This window comes from Triturus cristatus, chromosome 3_1, assembly GCF_964204655.1.
Source record: "Triturus cristatus chromosome 3_1, aTriCri1.1, whole genome shotgun sequence".
Lineage (NCBI taxonomy): Eukaryota > Metazoa > Chordata > Amphibia > Caudata > Salamandridae > Triturus > Triturus cristatus.
Window position 1 is genome coordinate 81004098 of NC_140583.1, and position 19607 is coordinate 81023704.

Sequence of the window (19607 nt, forward strand, 5' to 3'; positions counted from 1 at the left end):
AGGAGACTTTCCACCCGACATCGTTATGAGCCCCTTAATCTTCACCAAACTTTTGTTTTTTCACATTCACAATGAGGAAGGTGACGCTTTTCTTTTGTGAACAGTTACCACCTCCTTTGTCAGTAAAATATCAATGCCTTGCGAATTGATTTTAGTTAGAAAATATTCATCCATAGGGGCATCTACATCATGCCCCTTTTAGATACTGAATCGTTATCCATTTGGAATCCCCTTTTAGGAGTCAGAAAAGTGTATGTAATTCCTAAAATGGAATTGGTACATAAGAAAAATAGTTCCGAATGGCCAATGGGAGCACTTGCAACCATTATAATGTTTTGAACATCTGACCCCTTCTGAGTTTAAAACGTGTAGCATTTTGCACCGGAAGAGATGTCTCCAGTCTAAACCACTCTGGAAACCCCATGACAGGCAAACTCCCAGGATTTTCAATTGCAAAATCCCTTGTAAATGTGTACTGACCCATTAAGTGATTCGAAATATTATTCCAATCTAAAATGGGGTTTCTGACCTATACTGAATCACAATTTGAAAGGGACACATAAGGGGCTTTTCTGGCAAATTGTAAGTCGGTACAATATGTAACAATGGTTTGTGACCGAAACTCTATTTGCAAACCCTTCATCAGTTACTGACGCCAAAGTTGGAATAGCAACTGATTCGCAAAGAGGTAGATGACCAGGAGTAGGAAGTGGCCTAAGAGACCACTACTTGCTGTCTCACTGAAGCTTTCCAAAATGTAAAGCTTTTTTTAGGCGGTTTTGGGACTTTTGGAATGCAGTCACAGATATTGTAGTCTGTTGCCCTTGCAAACCACCATTCCGGTGAATGCAGCCAATAATAGGGGGTGGCAAATTGTGGCCTGCTTAATGAATATTAAATAGGGATGTCATTCTGTGACCCCCTGTGAATCCCTATTTTGCAAACTGCCCTATTGGCCCATTGGTCAGTTTGCTAAACGTTGGTGGGCATTTTGCGACTGCATTTTGGGAATCTAGTCTTAGCTCTGGCTGGAAGCTACTACTTTTCATTTCTGTGTGCACTTGTGTAGTACACTTATGGGCAGCAGCAGCCCTAGCAGCAAATGTTAGCAGATTGTCGTTCAGGTAAGTGTGGTGTCAGGGCAGATGGTGCAATATGGTTTCTTATTCATTGTCCTGAATGGATATTATAATATTTCTGTGGTTACCCAGAACCTTGTTTAACCTTCCAATGATCACAATAAATTATCTATATCCTTTTACCACCCACTTGAGCGAATTTTGCTTCTTCTAACATTCTGCTCTCTATCAGAGTTCACCTGTTTCCTTGCCCACTCCCTTGCTTGTTCTTTGGAACTCTCTCCTCATTCATGTTTTTTTTTTAAAAATGTTAATTCTTTTATTCAAAGAAATTCCGTTCTGCTTCGCCCACTACAGGTCTCCCCAACTCTGCGTGAGGTCTCTTCACTGAACAGCTGATTGTGCTGCCTGTTATCATTTCTGTGCTGCTAAGTAAGTTCCTTTGTAACCCTCTGCTTACTGCTGTTCTTCTGACATTGTTACCTCTAGTTTAATTTCAGCACTTTGATCATGGTTGTTTTCTGCCACTGTATCTCTATTACATTTTCATCTCTACCCCAGTTGTTCTTTTGGTGTCTGTTTGCTGCCTCTTTACTATTACAATCACTCTTTGCCACCAACCAGCGCTCTGTCCCCTCCCAGGACCTACTTAATGGTGGCTGCAGTGCAGCTACTGAGTGGATGTATGCAGAGGGCACAAAACTGGTGCACCAAAGGCATGCCAAAGACAAGACTTTCTGTTCAAGCCCTGGACCCTGAACTCTGCAACAACTGATGCCTCGTGTTTCATTGCTCCAAAACAAGACCGTTCACTACCACCACTGTCTCTTCACTTGCAACATAGGACCTCCTGTCTTCACAAAAAAACACACCAGTCCCACTCCGCCAGCCGAGACCACCCATTTAGCAGTCCGATGCCTCCTGATCAACGCCAGATCTCTCTTCAAACACGCCATCAAAGTCTGGAAATTACATCTCCGCCCTCGCCCCGACATGACCTTCATCAAAGAGACCTGGCTCACGCCATCCTCCAAACAAAGATCATCACAGCAGTGCCCACCGGCTACAAGATGAAACACCAGGACTAGACCAACAAACCGAGAGGAGGCATCGCCATCAGCGACCAATGACAAAACAACCATTAAAGTTACCCTCACCTATAGACCCCACCAAGACCACGCACTGGCCTCTGGTACACCATCCCAGACTTTTTTGCCCCACTCGCCATCAAGTCCAAGCACTACATCTTTCTTGGAGACATCTACTTCCACCTGGATGACCCCAAAGACACTAACTCCGCCAACCTCCTTGAATTAATGCACAACATCAGCCTCACCCAGCTGGTCACAGACCCCACACACAGAGCAGAACACACACTGGACCCAATATTCATGCCCAGCAACAGAGTAAAGTATAGCCATTTAACAGAACTCACCTGGACCGACCACTCCCTCATCCACTTCACCATCACAGGATCACCGTGCACCGCACTCAACCCCCCCAAAAATTCCCTCCACAGCTGGAGCAAAGTTACACAGACCGAAATAATGGATGCCCTCTACACCACCCACGCCGCAACCAACCTGGAACAAGCATTCCATAACTTCAACACCTGTATCTCTAACGCTGCTGAATGTGCTCCCCCATCATACCAGCCAAAACCTGCAGACCCACCAGACAAGACAGCTTGTACACACCAGGACACAGTACAATGAAATGCATCTGGAAACAACTGGGCAAGAAGATGGCACACCAGCAAAGATGCTACAGACCGAGCCAACTTCAAAGTCAGCACTCAACACATACCACCAATAACACACAAAAAATACGCCCTTGCAGAACACACCGAGGCAAGAGCTAATCACACCAAGAAACTCTTCTCCATTGTCAGAGAGCTCTCCTGCCCAACAGCCACTGAGAACAAAATTTCTCCTTGAAAGGAACTCTGCAACGCTGTAGCGAATTACTTGCACAACAAGGTATCCACCATCCATATGATCTTGGAGCCCCAATCCACCGATCTACTCAGTCTCCTCACTCCCACTGAAGCATACCATGACCAGCATCTCACTGCATGGGAACAGCTCATCACTGCGAACACCACAGCCATCATGAATTCCAACCACTCTGCAGCACCCACGGACCCCTGCCCTCACCGCCTCTTCAACCAAGTAATCAACGAGATTATCTAACAACTCACAACCATCTTCAATGCATACATTGCTACAGCCACCTTTACCGATGCATGGAAAAGAGCAGAAGTCAGACCTCTACTCAAGAAACTCTCCACCGACCAAAGTGAGCTCCAGAACTACCACCCCATCTTGCTGCTCCCTCACCCTGCCAAAGTCAGCTGAGAGGGCCTTTAATAACCAGTTCACCAAACACCTGAAGAGAAGCAACCTGCTAGATGCCTCCCAATCCAGCTCCTGCTCCATTCACAGTACAGAGACCACCCTGATTGCTGCCACAGACAACATCCGCACCCTACTTGACAGGGGAGAATCGGCAGCCCTTATCTTCCTTGACTTCTCCGCAGCCTTCAACACCGTAGCCCACCAAACACTAATCAAGAGATTCCATCAGACTGGGATCAAGGAACACACTCAGGTGGATTGTATCATTCCTCTTAAGATAAAAGCAGAGAATGCGGCTACCTCCCTTCGCCAAGGAATCCATGACTACCATATGTGATGTCCCTCTAGGTTTACTCCTCAGCCCCACCCTCTTCAACACCTACATGACGTCTCTAACCAACATAGTAAGAACCCTCAACCTCAACATCATATCCTACACTGACAATACCCTGCTTATCCTCTCACTCTCAGCAAACCCCATCACCACGAAGACCAATTTCCAAAACTGCATGAAGAATGTTGCAGCCTGGATGAAGGACAACTGTCTGAAGCTCAACACTGATAAGACACATCTTTGGCAACCAGGCTTTCATCTGGGGCGACAACTGGTGGCCCTCCAAACTTAGGGGTCTATTAGGATGTCAGGCGGTGGCACCACCGCGGTGCTCGTGGTGTGGAAAAATGCTTTTTTCCACCCACGAGCAGCGGTCCTCACGTCCGCCATATTAGTATGGCCAAACATAGTCCATTTCCCGTACGCCGCGGTGCAACGCGCACCGCCATCAAAGTGCGCCCACCACCGCAGCGGTAGAAGCCAATAAAGACTCACCGCCTTGCAGAATGACATCGGCCCGCTCCACAAATTAGGATTCCTCAAACAAGCAGACGCACCGCAGCGGAGAAACCGCCCAACCAGAGATGGCAGAAGCTTGACAGCAGAGCGCGAAACCAGAGTCCCGGTCCACACCACCCGGTCACGACCACCATGGATCCAGCTCTGCACGTTTTTCCGGTGCTGTACCTGCTATATCACCAGCAACTCATGGACCACCGCGGACGCCGCTGCTGGTACGCAATAACACTAACACAACACACAACACATGGGCTGACACAGGGTCCAAATCCACATCAGACACCCTGGTGGGGACAGGAACACATCCACAAGGGCACCCACACAGGATTCAGAGTCACCCCTCTGAATCCTGGACACACATCTTCCACGATCATGCAGCAGTGTCCCGGTCATGTCACCGCAGTGGTGAACACAAGGGAATACATGCGCATAATGCACAAGGCAGGCCCAGTGCCAGGCAGGGACAGGGCACAAAGACCACAGGGCCACACCTCCTCCCACCACACACTAGCACACCCTTTGAAGGCACATGCCATGTGCCTCTCCTGTGCACCGCCATGCACAACAACAAGCCAGGTGAATCCACACCCTGCACCACACAACAAACAACCAGGGAGACAGCCACTGCAGGAGTGGATGTACGGGAACACACAACACACAGCACAGTAGCACAGGGCCAGTGAACCACACACACCACAACAACACCACACTCAGGGAAACAAAAATGAGTACAAGCACCAAATGAACACATAAAAGGAACAAACATCCAAATGGACACACAGCCTGCATAGTCACACAGACATACCACAGACTGACACACAGACACATACATACCCCACATGCCAATAGCAATGGAGAGCAGCAAATAGGAAAGCCAAAGTGGACTGCACACTAATGGAAGGCCATGGAGACACACAACAAGCATGTGTACATCACATGGAAGACAAGGAACAGAGAACAACACCCTCAGACCATCAAAGCACACGTGGCTGGTTCAGTCAGTGAATTCAAACCACAGGCAACACAGTGCAACAACACAGGGAGACAGCAAGGTAAACCATGTGTAGGCAGAAAGATGAAAGAAAGGCCCTGAAGTCAAACTGTGAACAACTACACATGTATACAACTACTTCACAGGAGTACACCTGCAGCACATTGACACACTCCATGACTGCCAAACACCAGTAGGAATCTACACACATACCCCCCTCACACCAGCAGCACACAACACCAGTGTCAAACACACTGAAGGGTGGCAATACTTACCAGTCAATACACACACAAACAATCACACACCCTGGGGGTAGCCACAAACATCACACACACACAGGGATGCCAGAACAAATGTCTGCACAAAAACAACAGACAAACACATAACCGAACAGAAACACACACAGAACCACAACAAGAACAGACATGCCCTGTGCAGCTAAACTGTGGAAAGGCAATGGGAGCACAGACACAACAGGAGTGCACAACATCATCACTCAGGAAAAATACACAGACAACATACCACAACACAAACAAGAAGTACTCCATCACAGAACAACACGGCCACATAAAACAAACAACAGATGCACAGGCAAAAAAAATCACATAGCAAACACAGCAGGACATCAGGGTATGCACACCAGGCAATGACAAGGCAACATACACACAGAACTGCATGCACAACAAGCAGTGTGTGCACACCATGCATACCAACCACACACAGACATGAGTGACAGAACATCAACCCACACAACACCAATTAGCACAGCACAAAGACAACAGCACACCCAGGAAGTGAAGCAATACCACAGCCAACACACATACATCCAACACAACACCAACAGATGCACAAGTCTGGGACACAAAGGTGGAAATAACTTGACCAGAGGACTGGGCAGCACACACAGTTGAAGTGCATAAGGAGCAACCACAACTGCCAAACAGCACAAGAACATCACATACAACCCATTGGGGAAATGCCCTGAGTGTCACATTGATCCTGGCCAAAGAACTGCACCACAAAGCCCAGTGTCACAAATGAAGTGATGGGGAGGCACACACACATGTAAACCAAGGGGACAGCTGACATCAAAGTGAAGTGTACTGCATGTCAGTAGGGGACATGGCAGGAGTGTACCATACACAAATAGAGGGAGTGCAGACCCACAATGGGTTGGCATCTAAAGCACAGATAGGGGATGATATGACAACACACACAACATGAAAAAGACAAGGTACGGTTGCACTCAAGTGTAGACTGGGACGATGAAAGTTAATCAAGGTAAACAACTAGGTGCTAGTGAGACCACCTCCTAACCTCAGAGGTGTACGTGTTGAAGTAAAAGCAGCGTCTCGTGGGAAAGACGACCTCACATCAGCACTCAGTCAGCGGGGACTCCGCTTTAAGGAAAAAGTATACACTTTTTGTAGTTCTTTGTGGTGAATTTTAATTCATCTGTAGTCACGTATGATACATCTCATACTCAAATTATGGTTTCCATATTGGTAGCAGTTAGAAGATCAACATTTATAAACATGGTTTTTTCAGATATCTCCGATGCATTTCGGGACTCGCCCTTCGTTAGGGGGTGTGTTGTTATCTGTAAAGGACTCTGGAATTGTATGTGCTTTGCTACCATACTGATTATTTTCATTTATTTCACTGTTCCTGTTTGAATGAGCGATCTCTTTGTATACTCTTCCTCACGTGTTATATTTTTTATGCATTTGCATTTATCTTGTTGCTACACATTTAGATACCTTTTTTTGCCACCTTTGGTTATACACGCACTCTACTTGGGGTTTCCTTGACTACCTCATACACATTAAGTCTTTTTTCACTTGCTTTCTATCATACGTCACTTTACGCTGCACACGTCCCAGTCACTTCCGGGTGAATGGACTTTATCTTCCGCTGCTTTACTCCGTATTCGTATCACCTTTCTACGCGTCCACACCTTAGAAGCTCCGGCGGTTCTTTCAGGTATTTTATTTCAGATTCACCCGCATGTTTCTTTGAAGTCTTCACCTTAGTTCGTACTATATTGACTGGGTTTTTGGTAGTATATGGCTTACCTTTCGGTTTCTTGTTGCCACAGTTTTTTACTGTAAATACCTCGTTCCACCTGTTCTTTTTACACCAGCTCCTTTCCGTTAGCCTACAGCTGATTGAATTACGTTTCCTCTTTCCGATTAACATCCACCAAGTGAGGATTTTCCATTCCGTAATTCCCCACCGACCACTTGACGCCTCGGTTCGTCATTTTACTAATCTACACTCTTTATGTCCTGGACCTTTGCTTATTTTCCCTCTTTTTCTTGTAGAAACACACCCCCCTGACGAAGGGCGAGTCCCGAAATGCATCAGGGATATCTGAAAAAAACATGTTTATAAATGTTGATCTTCTAACTGCTACCAATATGGAAACCATAATTTGAGTATGAGATGTATCATACGTGACTACAGATGAATTAAAATTCACCACAAAGAACTACAAAAAGTGTATACTTTTTCCTTAAAGCGGAGTCCCCGCTGACTGAGTGCTGATGTGAGGTCGTCTTTCCCACGAGACGCTGCTTTTACAACACACACAACATGCCACATTTGAGGCAAGAAGGCACCATGTGACAGCAATGCATGAGAAAACGCAACCACATTGGCAGTGTGGAGCAGCAGGTCTGCACAGTCACCACAAACAGTAACAAGACACATGGATGATCAACAAAACACAACACTGACTTGCCAGTCACACACTCTGCATACTCACAAGTGACAAAAACAACAAGTAGGAGTCAGACAGAACTGAAGGTTCGTTTTTAGCTTTGATGTTTTATTTTCATTGCTGTTTTTAATCACAACTATTGCTGCTAGCTGAATATGTTTCGTTGTTTTTAAATATAATTTAACGTTTGGGGGACTCTTTTTATAACTTACCGAAGTCCTGTGAAGCGCCGGTGCTCAGCTTGATACCGGATCGCTCCTGGGTTATTCACTGTGGCAGTTGCCTGCATCCGGGTTGGGTAAGGGAGTTGAACCGCCATTTTGGGAGGCAGGTTAGCGGGCCAGTCTTTCTGCTCGGGTTGCCTTGAAATGTGCCTGCAGCGGCGGCCGCGCAGCAGACGCGCGCAGCGGGCGCACCTAAGGCAAGCCCGTCTGCGCCCGTCCGCGCTCGGACCACGCTCAGCATCCGCCCCTATGCTTCTCTCAAACCAGGATCGCCTTGTGTGCAAACCTACACAAAAGAACAATTACTTATGGTAAGATCCACACTGACATCTTCTGCTTGTCTGTGCCTTAGGTGTGATTTATGTTTGTTCACACCCAAGACTATATGCACAAATTGTAATTGTACCATATCCAAAATCCTCAACCAAAGCATCAGCCCCTCTATTTTTAAGAGGGTGATCAATACAGCTCCAGAGAATGTAGTTGTTAACTGCATTTTATTGAACGCTAGATCCTTAGTTAAACACAGCACAGAATGTGCTGACTTGATGGTGGAAAAAGGCATTAAAATTGCCTTTATTACGGAAACTTGGACGGATGAAGCATCTGGGCCTGATATTGTTAAAGCAACCCCTCTGGGATATCTCTATCATACTATGAGTAGATCAGCTAGAAAAGGTGGGGTTTTAGCAATAATCTTTCATTATTCTTTGAGGACAGGTTGCTGTGCGGTGGCTAATTCTTCTTGTGAAGCGCTTTCGTTTAGCCTCTCCCTGTCGGACCATTACACTTTCAAGGGTATTTTACTTTACAGACCCCCTGCGCCTAGAAATATTTTTCTTGGATCAATTGGGAATATGCTTGAAGCGGGCTTATGCTTCAATTCCTTTACGATCCTAGGTGATTATAATTTCCATCTTGAGGCCTTGGAGAATCCCGATGCTAGGACTCTCGTGGAAACAATGAAGAGCGGGGATCTGACCCAAAGAGTGATTAAGCCTACTCACTTAGCAGGCCACACTTTGAATGGCATTTTCTCTAATGATCCTCAGTTGATATTTTCAGGCGTGCTTCCTCTTACATGGACTGATCATTACGCTGTGTGTTTCGAACTCACCTGTCCAAATTGTGGGTTCAAAAAGGGGGACTCCAAGAGACAATACGAGAGTAGATCTTGGAATAAAATTAAGGGGAAAGATCTAGAGGTAGAACTGGAAGCAACATTGCGTCCGCTTCCTATGGGGGCAGAGGAGGCAACATCCTTTTATACAAATTGGTTAGCAGCAGCCTGTGAGAAATTAGCCCCCAAAAAACTGTGTACTCCTAAAAGATTGCATCCTACAGCCCCCTGGTACACTGAAGAACTGAAAACCCAGAAACTTATCTGTAAATCTCTAGAACGCAGTTGGAGAACGAAATATGAGGAGGCAGACAGAAGAAGATACAAACAGAGGGCCCGATTCACAGAATTAACTTAGGACAAAATCCTAAACTTACTACTTTTGGTATTCACAGAATGCACTTACTACTTTTGGTATTCACTGATTGCACTTACTACTTTTGGTATTCACAGAATGGATTTACGACTACTAACTTTACGTCCGCACTCGGGCCGGAAATTCCGGCCCGGAGGCGGAGCTTCCGGCCCGGAGGCGGGGCTTCCGGCCCAGAGGCGGGGCTTCTGGCCCGGAGGTGGGGATTCCGGCCAGTGGCGGAGATTTAGCCATAGCCAAAATCTCCACCTCCGGGCCGGAAGCTCCGCCTCTGGGCTGGAAGCTCCGTCTCCGGGCCAGAAGCTCCGCCTCCAGGCCGGAATTTCCGGCCCGAGTGCGGACATAAAGTTAGTAGTCGTAAATCCATTCTGTGAATAGCAAAAGTAGTAAGTTTATTCTGTGAATCGCAAAAGTAGTAAGTTCATTCTGTGAATACCAGAAGTAGTAAGTGCATTCTGTGAATACCAAAATGGTACTAAGTTTAGGATTTTGTCTTAAGTTTGTTCTGTGAATTGGGCCCAGAATTTGGCATTATACAAGGGTTTAATTTTTAATGCCAAGAAATTTGTTTTCACAAATAAAATTGTTCAAGCAAAAAACTCGGCCAAATAAATATTTCAAACAGTATCTGAGCTGATCTCCCCTCGCACTGGCAAAATTGAATCTAGTCAGGAACTCTTCGAGGATATCACAAGTTTTTTCCTGAACAAGGTGGAGGTTATTTTCTCCGCGTTCAATTGTAGTAATATAGATCATATTCCCCGTCAGGAGGGAGTAGAACTTTTAAAGGATTCCCCCCAGGTTTTTAATAAATTTTATGATATTTCCTCAACTGACACTATTAAACTCCTTTTTACAGTGAGATCTGGCTCGCCTTTTGACCCATGTCCGATCGCAGTAGTTAAGTCTGCCCCAAACCCGGTAGCTCAAGTCCTCACCCCTATTTTTAACAGCATGTTTGACTCAGGGCTCTTCCCAAAAATGTGGAAAATGGCTTCAGTGTTACCATTACTAAAAAAGGCGAATATTGACTGTAAGGATCCTAATAACTTTCGCCCGATTTCTCGCCTTACTTTTCCAGCTAAAATGCTGGAGAAGGAAATGAATAGGCAATTAAGTGCCTTTCTACGGGATAACAAAGTGCTGGACGCCATGCAATACGGTTTTAGAGAGGGCCACAGCACGGAGTCAGCACTTATAAAATCAACAGAAGAGATCAGGGAGGCCTTAGATGGGGGAGGGAAGGCTGCCTTGGTTTTGCTGTACTTGTCGGCAGCTTTCGATACGGTCCACCATGGCTTATTGATGGACCGTTTGTCAGACTGTGGTATTCAAGGGAAACCCTGGCTGCTTTTAAAGTCCTTTTTATCAGATCGCTCACAGACAGTAGCATTTGCCAATTTTCACTCTAAGCCTTTCTCCTTGCCTTGTGGAGTGCCTCAGGGGTCGTCTCTTAGTCCCCTACTTTTTAATGTTTACGTTTCCTCTCTTGGCTCACTGATTAGTTCATTTGGTTTTAAACTGACCTCCTATGCTGATGATACAGAGATTGTTGTGTCACTACAGCCAGGTCAGGATTTAGAAGTTGGAAAACAATTCCATGATTGCATGGAAGCGGTGGGAACGTGGATGTCTCGCAACTGCCTTAAATTGAATGCAGGTAAAACAGAGGTCATTCTGTTTGGGAATGATGTAATCATCTGGACTCCTAAATTATGGCCTACCACCCTCGGTACTCTTCCCATACTGTCTAAAAAGAACATAAAAAACGTAGGAATCTTGATAGATGCTAAACGTAATTTTGGTGACCAGATTAACTCTATCTCATCGGCAACCTTTTTTATCCTTAGGATGATCAAAATGATCCTCCCTTTCTTACCGCCTGAGAGTCAACGTACAGTTGTTACTTCTCTCGTGATGGCCAAGATTGATTATTGTAATGGTCTATATTTGAGCCTACAGGAATGCCATATGAATAGACTGCAAACGCTTCAAAATGCGGCAGCTCGGCTACTGTCAGGTACAGTAAGTTTGCGCCTATTTCCAAAGAAATTAACAAACTGCACTGGCTTCCTGTGAGGAAGCGGGTCTGTTTTAAAGCCCTTTGTATTGTGTTTAAGGTACTTCAGGGCATGGGCCCGGAGTTCCTGAAACAAAACATATAATGGTATAATCCTAAAAGGACGTTACGGTCAATGGAAGCGTGGTTGGCGATAGTACCACGGATAAGGAAGGCTTCCTGGGGCAGAAGAAGCTTCATTTTGTGAGCCACCAAGGCATGGAATGCCCTTCCGCCCTATCTTAGAATGTGCCCTGATCTTCTGGCCTTCAGGAAGAGCTTGAAGACCTGGTAGTGTGAAAACTTCTGTCCCCTCCTTTAGCAATAATGGGTAGCGCCAGGACACCCATGGGTAATCGTGCGCTTTATAAATCCCCGTAACATAACATAACATAACATAACATAACATAACATAACATAACATAACTGCAAAGATACACCAACACACTGCACAGTTTACATCATACAACTCACACATGTGCATACAACCACATCCAAAGGGCTGAACAATCAGAACAACAGGCATACAACTCCTGGGTGACACATGTGTGTAGTTGACAATGCACACATCAACACTCCCCACAAACCCACCCCCTGTACACTGCACACTTCCTGACCATCCAAGATCACACATGGAAAGTAAGCCATGGGACTAGGATGACTGGCCATCACAAGATGACCACACACATACACCACTGGGCACACATAAAGGAAAGAATACACATACATGGTGACCCTGGCCAGCCTGCCTGCAATACTGTGGATAGAATCACACTCTGTGCTGGCAGTGCCCCCCAACCTGACATGTGTACAATATAGCCAACATGAACAAATTAAGAAAATGACAACTGCTTTCTATTACAAATTGAGATCATTGCCCCCATAAGTATCTGGGTCAGGAAGCACTGAGGTTCCTGTCACCCCTTTAAAAAATAGAGTAAGTGAGCCAAAACATTGAATGTGTTGAAGTGCCACACAGACCATGTGGCACAGTAAACCATATACACACAGAAAAATAAATGTATTCAGTAAGGACACTGACAAAATAGACAACAGGGGCAACTGTCTTTATTCACATATTGCACAGATAGGCACCATGAGAAGAGAAGAGCAAGGCACAAAATGCAGAGCATGTCCATGAGAAGCTGCACAGGCCAGGGCAAAACAGCAGTGAACAACGAGGTCAGTGGCCAGGGCTAAGTGCAGATTAGGTCCATGAGAAGCTGCACAGGCAAGGGCAAAACAGCCGTGAACAACAAGGCCAATGGCCATGGCAAAGTGCAGACTATGTCCATGAGAAGCTGCACAGGCAAGGGCAAAACAGCAGTGAACAACAAGGCCAGTGGCCAGTCAGGGTGCAGAGTAGGTCCATGAGAAGCTGCCCAGGCAAGGGCAAAACAGCAGTGAACAACAAGGCCAGTGGCCAGTCCAGGGTGCAGAGTATGTCCATGAGAAGCTGCACAGGCAAGCGCAAAACAGCACTGAACAACAAGGCCAGTGGCCAGTCCAGGGTGCAGAGTAGGTCCATGAGAAGCTGCACAGGCAAGGGCAAAACAGCAGTGAACAACAAGGCCAGTGGCCAGGGCTACGTGCAGAGTGGGTCCATGAGAAGCTGCACAGGCAAGGGCAATCCAGCAGTAAACAACAAGGCCAGTGCCCTTGGCCAAGTGCAGAGTAGGTCCATGAGAAGCTGCACAGGCATGAGCAAAACAGCAGTGAACAACAAGGCCAGTGGCCGGTCCAGGGTGCAGAGTATATCCATGAGAAGCTGCACAGGTAAGGGCAAAACAGCAGTGAACAACAAGGCCAGTGGAAAGGGCTAAGTGCAGATTAGGTCCATGAGAAGCTGCACAGGCAAGGGCAAAACAGCAGTGAACAACAAGGCCAGTGGCCATGGCAAAGTGCAGACTATGTCCATGAGAAGCTGCACAGGCAAGGGCAAAACAGCAGTGAACAACAAGGCCAGTGGCCAGTCCAGGGTGCCAGGGTGCAGAGTAGGTCCATGAGAAGCTGCACAGGCAAGAGCAAAACAGCAGTGAACAACAAGGCCAGTGGCCAGTCCAGGGTGCAGAGTATGTCCATGAGAAGCTGCACAGGCAAGCGCAAAACAGCACTAAACAACAAGGCCACTGGCCAGTCCAGGGTGCAGAATAGGTCCATGAGAAGCTGCACAGGTAAGGGCAAAACAGCAGTGAACAACAAGGCCAGTGGCCAGGGCTAAGTGCAGAGTAGGTCCATGAGAAGCTGCCCAGGCAAGGGCAAAACAGCAGTGAACAACAAGGCCAGTGGCCTTGGGCTAAGTGCAGAGTAGGTCCATGAGAAGCTGCACAGGGAATACGTGAACACATCAAAGAGCAACAAGGCCAGTGGCAAAAACTAAGTGCAGGGTATGTCCAGGAGAGGCTGCACAGGGAATGTGTGCGACTGTACCTTTCCATGGTCAGCAACACAGTCAGAGGGTAACAATGTGCAGTACAGGCCCACCTGTGTGAGAGACAGGTGTGGGAGGGTGACTAACACAGACTTGGCTGGCAGGCGGACTGGGAGCTGGCTGTATCTCGGGGACTGTGTCTTGGGGACTGTCGGGGCACTTGACCGGGGGGAGAGCGGACCAGCTGAGGTAGAGCTATCAGTGGCTTGGCTCCCTGTACCAGGTGGTGTAGTGGCATGTGGAGGCGAAGTCATGCAGACGGGAGACACGGTGTGGCTGGGAGATTGTGGAGGGGTACCTTTCCACTTCTTGGCTTGGCTGGCTCTGGATCAATGGGAAGTGGTGTGGACACAACAGGAACACTCACCACCAAAGCTGCATCAGGTGCAGACGCTGGCACCCCCTCTGGTGATGTGCTGGACCCAGCAGAACGCTTTGCCTGGCTTTACCTCTGCCCTCCCTTTCCCTGTTTACTAGGTGTCACTCCTGCTGTGTCCTCCTTCCCCTGCTTCATTGGGCTTGGAATGGGAGTCGAGGTGGTGGGTGAATCTGCCTTAGAGCCCCTACTAGGTGTAACCTTGGCATGCACCACCTCCTTGGTGGGGACAGAAACTGTATGCTTCTCTTTGCGAGATGCTTTAGGGACAGGAGAGTCCTTGAATGGGGATGCCTCTGAGGCATGTGTGCCTGAGGTCTGCTGCTTTGCTTTTTGTCCCCTGGTGTCGCCTGACGGGCTTTTCGCTCTGCGCTCCGGGGTGGCTTTGGTCTTCTGTGGGGATGGTGTCTGCGCCCGGGACCACTTGGGTTGCTGCTGCTGTGTGTTTGTGTGCCGTATCGTCACTTTGATGTATGTGGACCATGGTCACTATCATCAGACGTGGCCACTGCCAGGGGGGTGGACAAAGGGACCGGAGCTGGACTGTGAGTATGTGCCTGTTAAAGGGCATTTGTCACTGTGGAGGACAAAGCCTGGACAGTCCAGTGCAGCCCATCCACGTCTGAATGTATGCCCTCCATGAGGGCAACCACCTGGGCCAATTTTTTGATGTGGTCAATGAAGGCATTGAGGAGAGCTGTCTGGCCTACACACAGCTGGGGCAAAAGGTCCACAGACTCAGCACTGATGGCAGCAGGGGGGACAGGGGCAGCGGTGCCAGGGGTGAAGGACACACTTCTCCTCTTACTGAGGCGGACACGGGCAGCACCAGAGGAAGTGGCTGGGAGGATGGGCACTGGCCGTTGCGTGATGGAGGATGATGGAGAGTCCCCGTTCCCTTTGCCCACCAACATGGATGCATCCCCGCTGGCATCAGATGATGTGGTACTTTGCGTCTCAGGCTGGGATTCCTCCAGCAGACTCCTGTCCCCCTCTGAGGCGCTTTTGACATCTGTGTCACTGGGCTCCTGTACAGCTGTTGTGCTATTTTCACCCCCACTGGTGTCCGTCTCCTGTCCCTCCGTGACCACAGGAGATGCTGCATGAGAGAGAGAGAGATGTAGGTCAGGTCAGTGGCAGCAACAGAACAAACATATGCAAGCAATGCATAACAAAAGATGACCAAATCTACATGTTGCACATCACCCTGTGCAATCACATCGTGCTAACTCTCTATATAAGACTCAAATGGTGGTGAAAACTGGAAATTCAGACATGAGTGAGCCATGTGATGGCCCCACAGCACAACACCCTGCTTGTGGCTCTGTTCAACCAGACACACAACTTGCTCTGAGCACACCTAGGGACATGATGGGGGCACAGTACTTGTTGCCACAGACAGATCTGGATGGAACAGGAGGGGACAACACAGACACAGACTACAACATGACAGTCCACAATGGTCCATGAGCCCATGCCACTCACCATGTTGTACTTTGGGGCCCAAAGTCTGGTGCACATTGTTGTCAGATGTCTAGGCCTCCCCAATCTGGGTGCATGCAATGGACGCATTGATGAAGGCACACTCAGATCAGGAACACTGCCGTTCCCTCCCATGGGATTCCCCAGACTACCCCAAAGCAGAAGATACCTGAAGAGCACAACTCAGAATGCAATGGGAATGCACAGCATTCAAATTACCTTTGTAAGTACAGGTAGGGCAAATGTGTGACACCGGCACCCAGCCCAGCAGCCACTTACATGCCACTGCATCACACTACCAACATCATATAAGCCAGCGCTGGCGGAGGCTCTGTACCCATGCAGCCACTCCGAGCCACATTCACCCTACCCAAATTCTCACCACTGGCTTGCTGCCGATGCTCCTTCAAACGTGGATCCTGCTCAGGCTGTGTCACCACCAAGATGCGGCCCATTAGTGGTGTCATGTTGTGCCGTGCCAAATACCCAGTGCGAGGAAGCAGCCCCAAGGTCATCTCCGCCATGTTCTTTGCCAGCCGGCTGATGTCGTCCCACTTCTTGTGGCAGTGGATGTGCCGTCGGTTTGAGACCTCCAGAGCTTGCAACTTGGCTGGAATGGCCCTCCACACAGCCTTACGCTGGTGTACCTTGAGCTGCAGGCATGGGAGACAAGAGAGGGAAATGATCAGTGACACAGTGTTATGTACCGACATCTATCAGTATAGCAGCAAGATACAAACTCATCACAAATCCAACAATATGTCTATCAGAGACTAGAACACAGCTCACATGGTATATCTGCATGGGAAAAGGTGATGTAAATACATGCATGTGTGAGGGAGAACACAGTCCCTGCACATCTCACACACATGCAGGATGCCAGCACTGAAACCCCTATGTAGCCTGCCCATATCTCCAGTCCATTGTTGGGTTGAGCGACACATACATCACATATCAACCTGTGTCTGAGGGTGGACTCAATGTGTCCAAGATTGTGCAGCCCTCATTGTCCCTGCCCTGTGAATAGATAACTGTGTCCTGGATGTCACATTGAGGGACATGATCTCACAAATCTAAAATCCTCATCACAAGGCCGGTCGTGTGCAATCTACAGTGCTGAGTTGGCCCATAGCTGGAGTGCAATGAGAAAAGACTAATGTAATACTCTGTAAGAGAAGTGATGTGTCCTTGTCTTTGTGGGCGGAGACTGTGCTGGCCAGCTCGGCTCACACTGGGATGGACAACAGGGGCACACACAGCCATTCAGCCAAGCAATCACTGTCCTGACACCTGCATGAACAACCTTCTACATCACTGTATGGCTGACAACACAACACAGGTCACTCATACATACATGTGCAGGCAGGGAAACCTGTGGCATTGGGTACACACACCATCCCCCTGGAGACAGAATGTTAAGCAGTGCATGACACAACCCCACACTCTCAGGTACATACTGCATCAGTCCAACTACATGTGTGACCCCCGCCCTACCCCTCCTCTTGAGGACTTACCATGACAATTGGGGCACCATATAGCCTTGGGTACTGTGTGAGCACCTCGTCCACCAGGACCTCCAGCTCCTCGCTCACGTAGGGACTGGCATGGATCTTTTCTGTCCTTTCCATCACTGTGGACATGAGACAACAGCGGCAGAATTGGTTGGTGAGGTGTCCCTGGCAGCAGTTCCTGGAGGCAGCAGCAGGTGAGGGTTCTCAGGCAGCAGTCCCTGGAGGCAGCAGCAGGTGAGGGGTCCCAGGCAGCAGTCCCTGGAGGCTGCAGCAGGTGAGGGGTCCCAGGCAGTAGTCCCTGGATGCAGCAGCAGGCGAGGGGTCTCTGACAGCAGTCCCTGGAGGCAGCAGCAGGTGAGGGGTCTCAGGCAGCAGTCCCTGGAGGCAGCAGCAGGTGAGGGGTCTCTGGCAGCAGTCCCTGAAGGCAGCAGCAGGTGAGGGGTCTCAGGCAGCAGTCCCTGGAGGCAGCAGCAGGTGAGGGGTCTCAGGCACCAGTCCCTGGAGGCAGCAGCAGGTGATGGATCTCTGGCAGCAGACTCTGGAAGCAGTGGAAATGTGAGGCTCCCTCCCACACATATATAGCCCCCTTGGGTCATTTCAAAGGTGCCAAGCTGCAGCAATTGGTGGTCCAGGTCTGCCTCTTTCAAATACAACCAAATGACCGCCTCCACGGTGGCAGAGCACGCCTACCGTGATTTTCAAAATTGCATCATGCCACAACAATCAAGGTTCCCATTGACTGTAAGGGCATGCTCCATGGCGGTGACACACTGCTGGGGTCCGGTGTGCGCTACCGCGATGCTGCATCTTTCAAATGCATCCAATGACCGCCTCTGCGGTGGCGATGCACGCCTACAGCGATATTCAAAATTGCATCATGCCACCGCTATCAAGGTTCCCATTGGCTATAAGGGCATGCTCCAAAGCAGTGACACACTGCTGGGGCCTGGTGTGCGCTACCGCGATGGTGCATATTTCAAATGCATCCAATGACTGCCTCCGCGGTGGCAGAGCACGCCTACATCGATATTCAAAATTGAATCATGCCACCGCTATCAAGGTTCCCATTGGCTCTAGGGCATGCTCCATGGCGGTGACACACCGCAGGGGCCCAGTGTGCGCTACTAAGATTTGGGTGGCGGAGCATGCCCACGGCCATTTGGACATGTCTCCATGCCTATGACTACCACACTTGTGTGACTGGGGGGTGCTGGTGACACACCGCTGGGGCCAGGCGGTAGTTACCGCGATATGGGTGCCATGCATTGACACGAGGCACCATGATTTGGGTGCCGGAGCATGCCCACCACCATTTGGGCATGTCTCCATTCCTATGACTTCCGCACTTGTGTGAATGGGGGTGCTGGTGACACACCACTGGGGCCGCGCGGTAGCTGCCGCGATTTGGGTGGCAGAGCATGCTCCCCACCATTTGGGCATGTCTCCATGCCAATGACTACCACACTTGTGTGAATGGGGGGTGCTGGTGACACACCGCTGGGGCCAGGTGGTAGCTACCACAATTTGGGTGCCATGCACTGACACGAGGCACCGTGATTTGGGTGGCGGAGCATGCCCACCACCATTTGGGCATGTCTCCATGCCTATTACTACCACACTTGTGTGAATGGGGGGTGCTGGTGACACACCGCCGGGGCCAGGCAGTAGCTACCGTGATATGGGTGCCATACAATGGCAATGGCCATCTTGCAAACATCAACAGTGCACATTGCCCACATGGTCAATGGCACATCATTGTGCACACGATGGCAATGTTCCATTTACTCAACTGGTGACTACACATGCCATGTTTGTGTATGTGATTTCGTTGATTTGCCTGTACTCCCTCACATGTCACTTATGAATTTGATGGCCGTGTAGGCAGAACAGTGTTGTTATGGACTCTACAATGTGTACACATGTCAATGTGTTGAGGTGCAGTGACAATCACAGCAATGTTCATCTCAATGAATGATGATCTTTTTTGCATGTCCTCTTATGTCTGATCATGCACACAATTGTCATTTCT